General features: G+C 41.1%; 1 protein-coding gene across 4 annotated transcripts in view; it reads left to right on the top strand.

Moving 5' to 3' along the window:
- The window catches only part of LOC144600235 (F-box/WD repeat-containing protein 11), a 144,144-nt gene extending 137,758 nt beyond the window's left edge, over positions 1 to 6,386 (top strand). For all 4 annotated transcript variants that reach the window (XM_078411783.1, XM_078411784.1, XM_078411785.1 and 1 more), the window contains one exon: positions 3,058 to 6,386. The gene's annotated coding sequence lies outside the window, so the exon portion shown is untranslated. The remainder of the gene's footprint in view (positions 1 to 3,057) is intronic.
- Positions 6,387 to 7,754: the final 1,368 nt, after the last annotated feature.

Below are 7,754 nucleotides of genomic sequence, written 5' to 3' on the forward strand. Positions count from 1 at the left end.
CATTTTGTGTCTAACTTCGATTTAAACATTTAAATCAGCATCTGCAGTTCTTTCTTACACATCCTTCACACCCTGGTCATTCCTCCTTTAGGTTTAGATTGTTGTTTATTATAGTAAAACTCGAATACCGAAGGGGGGGTTGGAGGTGGAGGATGATATAGTCTTCAGCATTGTAGCGGATCAATTCCATAAACAAAGTCTAATGGGGTAGAAGTGAATTGGACAATACCCCAGAATGTGGAAGGACCATTCAGAAGGATGATAACTGGGGAAGAAGCTGTTCCTGGGTTTGGTGTTGTATGCTATCAATCTTCTGCACCTTCTGCTTGGGAGCAAGGAGAAGAAGGATTGACCATGGTGTGGCAAGCCTTTGATTATGTTGACTGCTTTTCTGATGCAGCATGAAGTGTAGTTGGAGTCAATGGTGAGAAGTCTGGTCGGTAAGATTATTCCCTCTGGGAGAAGAAGATACAAGAGCTTTTAAGCACTTGCAACCAGAATCAGAATAGGTTTCTTCCTCGGTGTTAAAAGACTACTCAGCAGACCTCTTATAAACTAAGATGGCCTACCTCATTACAGCCCTTGTACTTAAATCTGCACAGGTTTCTCTAACTGTAATGCTCTAATGCTGTAGCATTATATTCTGCAGTCTGGTATTTTTCTCTTCACACTACCTGTTGCATTTGTGTATGGCTTGATTGTGTTCATACAGGGTATTGGAATGGATAGCATGCAACATTTTTCACTGTTTCTCAGTTCCTGGGATAAACCAATAGCTAGCAAAGGTTTATATAAAAGGTTTTTGCTCATGAATCTTAAAATTTTGGCACAGACTCTACAATCATAGTCCCTTCTATGAAAACAATAACTCTAAAACCCAAAGAAGCATCACTAGGATTTCACAGTGGTAGCATTGAACAACATATGAGGTGTGTTTGGGTTAGATGATCAAGGACCAGATGAAAGAGTAAAGAATATCTTGAATAAAATTAGTTAGAGAGGGATTTGAGAACTTGGGGTCAGGCAGCTAAAGGCACATTTGTCAAGAGATATAATTTAGATTGGTGTTTATTATAGTAAAACTCGAATAGCGAAGAGCGCAGGGGGAGGGGGGTGGTGGGAAGGATGATATAGTGTTCAGCATTGTAGCGCACCAGTTCCATAATACTCCAGCATGTGGAAGGACCATTCAGAAGGATGATAACTGGGGAAGAAGCCGTTCCTGGGTCTGGTGTTGTTAGCTATCAATCTTCTGTACCTTCTGCTTGGGAGCAAGGAGAAGAAGGATTGACCAGGGTGGAGCAAGCCTTTGATTATGTTGACTGCTTTTCTGATGCAGCATGAGGTGTAGTTGGAGTCAATCAGATGTAGAAGTGGAAAGAACTGGGAGAACTTGGTCATCTAGAGAGGTTGTAAAGTGCAAAGTTACTGAGGAAGGAAAGAAAGATGGAGCAACGATTATGTTGCTACTTTTGCGAATTGTAGGTTTTCATAACTTTTTAGTTTACCTTTGGCCCAACTCATCCATGTTGGTCAAGATGCCCATCTAAGCTAAGTACCATTTGCCCACAATGAGACCCAATTCCTTCTAATCTTTTACTTTCCATGTAAGTGCCCAAATATCTTATTAAATGGTGTTATACCTGCCACAACCATTTGCTCGTTCCATATACCTGTGGAAAAAGTTGCCCCTTGGGTTCCTACCCATCTTTCCCATCTCACCTTAAACCTCTGCCCTCTCGTTCTTGATTTTCCCTACAATGGGGAAAAAACCTTTGCAATCATTGCATCTTTACCACTCGTGATTGTATACATCTCTCCAAGATGCCCTCTGTTTCCTGCGCTCCAGGAAATAAGATTCCAGCATGCTCAAACCGTCCCTATAAACTCAATACTTCGAGTCCTGGCAACATCAGTGTAAATCTTTCCTATATTCTTTCTAGCTAAATGGCATCTTTCCTATAGCAGGGTGATCAAAGCTGATACAAGTATGAGATTAAAAATACACCGAGGACAAGAGTTTTTGAGATCAATTGAAGCACTGACGAGGGAATGGGTTGGCAGTAGCTGAGGGCAAGAAATTATGAACGGTGTTAGTTTAAAACAGACCCCCAGGATGTGAAGTTGTATGGTCAAAAATCGTGACGATGCAAAATAAAATGACAGGAGAGGAAGACGCAACTTCCAATGTAGGCTAATGGAGAAAAAAAATCAAACGTTTTGAAGGTATTTACACTACTGAGATAGTACTCTGTAAACAATATGAACAACAAAAAGTTGTGTATATTCACTTGTCAAGTCAAGTCACACACACACACACACACACACACACACACACACACACTAATTGTGCAAAAAGACAAAACCAGTACCCCCACCTCTGTGGTTCAGAGCTTATTTGAGGTTGTAGTGTTTAATAGTCTGATGGCTGTAGGGAAGAAGCTGTTCCTGAACCTGGATGTTGCAGTTTTCAGGCTCCTCTACCTTCTTCCCGATGGCAGGAATGAAATGAGAGTGTGGCCAGGGTGGTGTGAGTCTTTGATGCTGGCTCCTTTTTGAGGCAGTGATTCCGATTGTTTCTGCATAAGGGCTGAGATCTGTAGACGCTCCTCTGTCACATATTCGGCACTAGAGGATACTTGCTCAGGAATTCTAAACTTCTGGTTGGGTAAGTAAGTGCCAGTCACTCTAGAGAGTTGTGTACACAGCGAGGGGAGCGCAGCAGGGATGAGTTGTGGAGATCAGTCCTATTGCAGCGTGGATCATATTGAAGGCTCATTGGCACACTCTGGCACCTATTTATGTTAATGACATTAAGCACTGAGAGATAACTAATGGCCTGGATTTGATAGGAACTCAAAAATTGTGCGAGGGATCTTTTATAACTGTCAAGGTTTGTGTAAAACAGCAACCACCCCAGCAGGGCATTGCTAGCTCATCATCCTGCTAGATGGCTCAGCCTTGATTTTGGAGTGTGGATGGAAGGGTGGGGTGCAGTGGAATTAGGAAGAGGTGGGAATTGAAACCTAATGATTGATTTATTCTTTTGTTTCACAGGGGCTGGAATTACTACTGGATATTAGCTATGCAGAGCCTGAAGATGACTATACTCAAAAAACCATGTTTAGTTGTGGTAGCTTGGTTTCTGTGGATGTGGACAGATTGAAACCAGCAAGATATCAGTACAGTACTTCATGCCTTCTTCCCCCCCCCCCACCATTTCCCTTCCTTGAACTCCCCCACCCCTTCTTTCCTGCGTTTCTTCCCTCAGAGAATAGACTCTTACTGCAGAACTTGCAAGATTAGACATATAACGAGTCTAATCGCCTGCCATACCATATACATAACGAAGAAAGTGGTTTCTGGTTCCAAAGCTCAGTGTTTCGGAAATGGATTCTTCCAAATGGACCCTCTGCCAAACGATAGATTGGAAGAACTTTGCCCTTTCAGTGTCGCTTTGCACTTTGCCCTGTGAAAACGGGGATGAAGTCATTTGTTGGAACATTTTGTTTCTTTGTTTGGGTGCCATATTGTTTTACAACAACATGTGGAATTTTTCAAAGCTTGGTATGTATTAGGAAGCAGTATTCTGTCAGAACTTGTAAAGGTGCCCTGGAATTTGGCTCAATTTCTCTCATTTTCATTTAGATTACTAATGGATGCATGTTCAGCACAAGGAAAACAGTGCATCGAATGAATTCCTAATGTTGGTGTTTTTTGAATGGGGCGGGGGTGTTCTTTTTTAAATATATATAATATATATATAATATATATGATATATATATTATATATAAAACTAACAGTAAATAGAAGTGGTAGCTGCTTATACATGAAAATTACATGCATTTGAGCTGTGTCGAATGTTGCTAGTTGTATATAAATGTTGTGTGCGAATTGTATAGTAACCAGTTTGAAGCTTCTCATGGTTTTTAACCCCTTTCCCTTCAGTGTTCCTGAAACTAAATGAGGGCTATGTTGCACTAACTGTGAAAAGCATGTGTTTACGTGTGGACTGCTGTGCCCCGTACCACCTCTGTGTTAAAGAGTGAAACCCAGTTTGATTTTAAATCCAGATTATTAACCTCATTTCTCTTCTTTCAAAGATTTTCTTTTTACAGAAAGGTGTGGAAGTCCTATTTGAAATTGTATTTAAAGTTACATTTGATTTATTAAGGAAAGCTGTTTCATCTCTTTCCCCCCCTCCCCTCTCCAAACTCCCACCTCAAGCCTCTAGTATATAATTAGGTGCAGTTCTTGGACCAAGTAATTATTGACTATCTTTGTTTTTGTACATATTCTGGAATCCTCCTTGTGATTGAGCCTGATGTGGTCATCCGCTACCAAGCTGCCAGACAAGCTTCAGACTAAATAAAATGATTCACTCCTCCTTCCCACAGCCTTTCAAAGAAAGGTTGCAATTTCCTAGAGCACACGTTTTGTAAAGGTTGAAAGCTATGTTTTAAGACATCTCAATTAACATTATTATCTTTGCAGAAGCAGTTTCTGCAAGTATTGCCTCTATAGTTTGTGTGTGTGTTGCAAACATTGTCACGGCCGAAGCTCAGATTCTGTACTCTTCCCCCTCCTCTCCCCTGAGGAAGGGATTCAACTGCTTGTGTTTTACACATTTTGAGAGACAAGGCGTCTGGTCCCACAAAAGTTGGTGTCTTGTTTGTATTTGGGTGTATATTTTGTAATGCTTTAATTTAAAGACCTGTTTTGAAGTCCTATGCCCAGTGTGTGCTGCAAAGGAATCTTTTTTTCAGTTGGCAGCTGCAGAACCATGTAGCAGGAACGCAAGGAACCGAGGATTAAGGAACTGTTTGACATTGGCTGTACTCTACGAGTATGCTTAGTGCTCACAGCTGTGGACCCTGCTGAGGGACAGTCCGGCTGATGCTCTGAAAGTGCTGGGATACGATGATTATGTCATGTAATTATGTTTGAAACCTCCGAACCCTGCCATCTTACCAGTTGAAATAAGTATATATGTCTGGACAGTTCATTACGACTGTTATAAATGTACAGAAAATTGTTTCAGTTCAAGCTTTACCGTGGAATGTGCTTAATAAATTCAGTTTCAAAAAATGAAGCCAGTTAGACTATCAGTTGACTGACCTAAACGGAGCAATTGAATGTGCAGAGGGGAGTGTTCTTTACAAAGCAGGAGGCTCCGAACCCTTGGGTGATCTATAGTAGATCATCCCAATCGTGTGTTGTTAGTAATACTGTAGGCTCGATGTTAGGTCTGTCTTGTATTCTCTTCAACAAAGTAATTTCAGGGGCAATCTAACTCAAGTCATTAAGTAGATATCATTATCGAGTTGGTAGATTAAAGAGACACTTTACATGGGTAGAAACATTTGGGGTAGGGGGGCATAACTTTAAAACTAGAGTTAAGCAGTTGAGTAACTCAGCAGAACAAACAGCATCTCAGAAGGAATTATGTTATTAATTATTATTATTCATAGAAGGAATGGGTGACGTTTCAGACTGAAGGGTCTTGACCCGAAACGCCACCCGTTCCTTCTGTCCAGAGCTATGCTGCCTGTTCCGTTGAGTTACTCCAGCTTTTTGTGTCGATCTTCAATGCAAACCAGCATCTGCAGTTCCTTCCTACACATGAAGCAGTTGAGTAATGGTCTCGGGAAAGGGTGCTTCCAATGGAGGTGGGGGGGAAATCTGGAAATCTGAGATTTTAAATAATTTTGGTAGGTAAAGATATTAAGGAATTTGGAATCAAGGAGGGTGAAATAATGAATCAATTGAGATAAAGTCAAACGGTGATCAAGACTGAAGAACTGAATGGCCTATTGTCCCTGTGGAGTCTTCACCTTGGGTTTTGCACCTTTCCAAGATCTACTTGTCGCAGTGGAAAATGTACACATAGTAAAGGGTAAACCTCAGCTGTTAGGGACCTGTGTGCAATGAATACATGCTCCTCATCCATATTCCAGCCAATTCTAAACTGGATGACTTTGGTTTGATCCAACCAAGAATGCTCCTCCAAGATTGAGATTTAATCTGTATCGAACCATTGTGAGATGGTGTTTTCCATCTGCATCCACAATGGAACTGCCTGGGAATTCGGACTCTTTTTGGACGAAAATATTCCATTATTAAAAAATTCTACACGCAAAACTGGCGCACTAGTAATTGAGCCTGGAAACAAACTGACATTCCAGAAGAGAGAAAAGTATTTTCAACTGGTCAATCACTACTAGATAGAAAAGTTAACATTTAATACATAAACCGTGAATGCCACAAATCGAAGCTCTTGGAAGCCGATTTATGATGTTTTTCCCAAATAATCTGTTCTTTTAAAATTGTTTTCGGCAAAACCATTTTTCTATATTTGTGTACCCCCATGAAAGTTCTTGAGTTTCATTAAAGCTGTTTTAAAGCTTGAAGTAAATTTGGGCTCAATTAAAAAATTGATGAATGTGCTTGGCGATTTCCAAGAGGTGCCATCATTACTGGTCAAATGTGTTGTTGTCTGGGTGCAATCTGTTTAGAGTAACATTTGGTTAAGAGGGAACAACAATATAACATCTATGGCACAGGTTGCCATTCCTCTTGTCAGATACATGACAATCGTTAAGAGCTGCCCAAACTAATCCTGCCTCCCATACAAGGTCTGACCCCTGGGGAGGTAACTGCTGTTGAGCACACATCCACGTACAGTTAGAAACATAGAAAACATAGAAAACAGGTGCAGGAGTAGGCCATTTGGACCTTCGAGCCATTCAATATGATCATGGCTGATCATCCAAAATCAGTACCCCGTTCTGGCTTTTTCCCCGTATCCCTTGGTTCCCTTAGCCATAAGAGCCAAATCTAACTCTCTTGAAAAGATCCAGTGAATTGGCCTCCACTGCCTTCTGTGGCAGATAATTCCACAGATTCACAACTCTGGGTGAAAACGTTTATCCTCATCTCAGTCCTAATTGGCCTACCCCTTATTCTTAAACTGTGTCCCATGGTTTTGGACTCCCCCAACATCGGGAACATTTTTCCTGCATCTACTGTGTCTAATTCTCTAAGAATTTTATATGTTTCTATAAGATCCCTGCTCATCCTTTTAAATTCCAGCGAATACAAGCTCAGTCGACCCATTCTTTCATCATATGTCAGTCCCGCCATCCTGGGAATTAACCTGGTGAACCTACGCTGCACTGCCTCAATGGCAATAATGTCCTTCCTTAAATAAGGAGACCAAAATTGCACACAATACTCTAGTTGAATTGTTTCCTGGAAGTGCATCAGATGCCTTTTGACCCTCCAAGTGAAAGAATTCTTCCTTGCTTTATAATCCTAGAAATAACCAGTACTTTTTATCCTAGCCCCCAGTTAAGACCTCTGTTAAGGGAAATCGACTTTTCCTATTTGCTCTATCTAGGCTCTTCATAGTTTGATATACCGCACTCAGTCTTTCCTCAACACTTATGTTCTAAAGAAACCAATCCCTATCTGTCCAATCTCACAACCAAATTTCTCCAATCCTGGTAACATCTCAGAAAGTCTCTCCTGCAGAGTCTCACCATTCCTCTAATGGCCAGAAACCAATGCCGTACTCGAGTTTAGCTAGTCTTGCATACCTTTCTAGCATTACATTGTCATACAGCTTGGAGAAAGGCCTTTTAGCCCACTGTCCAAGCTGACCAGTGGACAACCGTCTGTATTAATCCTATAAACCAGTACTTGGCCCACAGCCTTCCATGTCTGGGCATTTAAGTGTTCATTTAGAAACACCT

Source organism: Rhinoraja longicauda, chromosome 14 (genome assembly GCF_053455715.1).
Source record: "Rhinoraja longicauda isolate Sanriku21f chromosome 14, sRhiLon1.1, whole genome shotgun sequence".
NCBI lineage: Eukaryota > Metazoa > Chordata > Chondrichthyes > Rajiformes > Arhynchobatidae > Rhinoraja > Rhinoraja longicauda.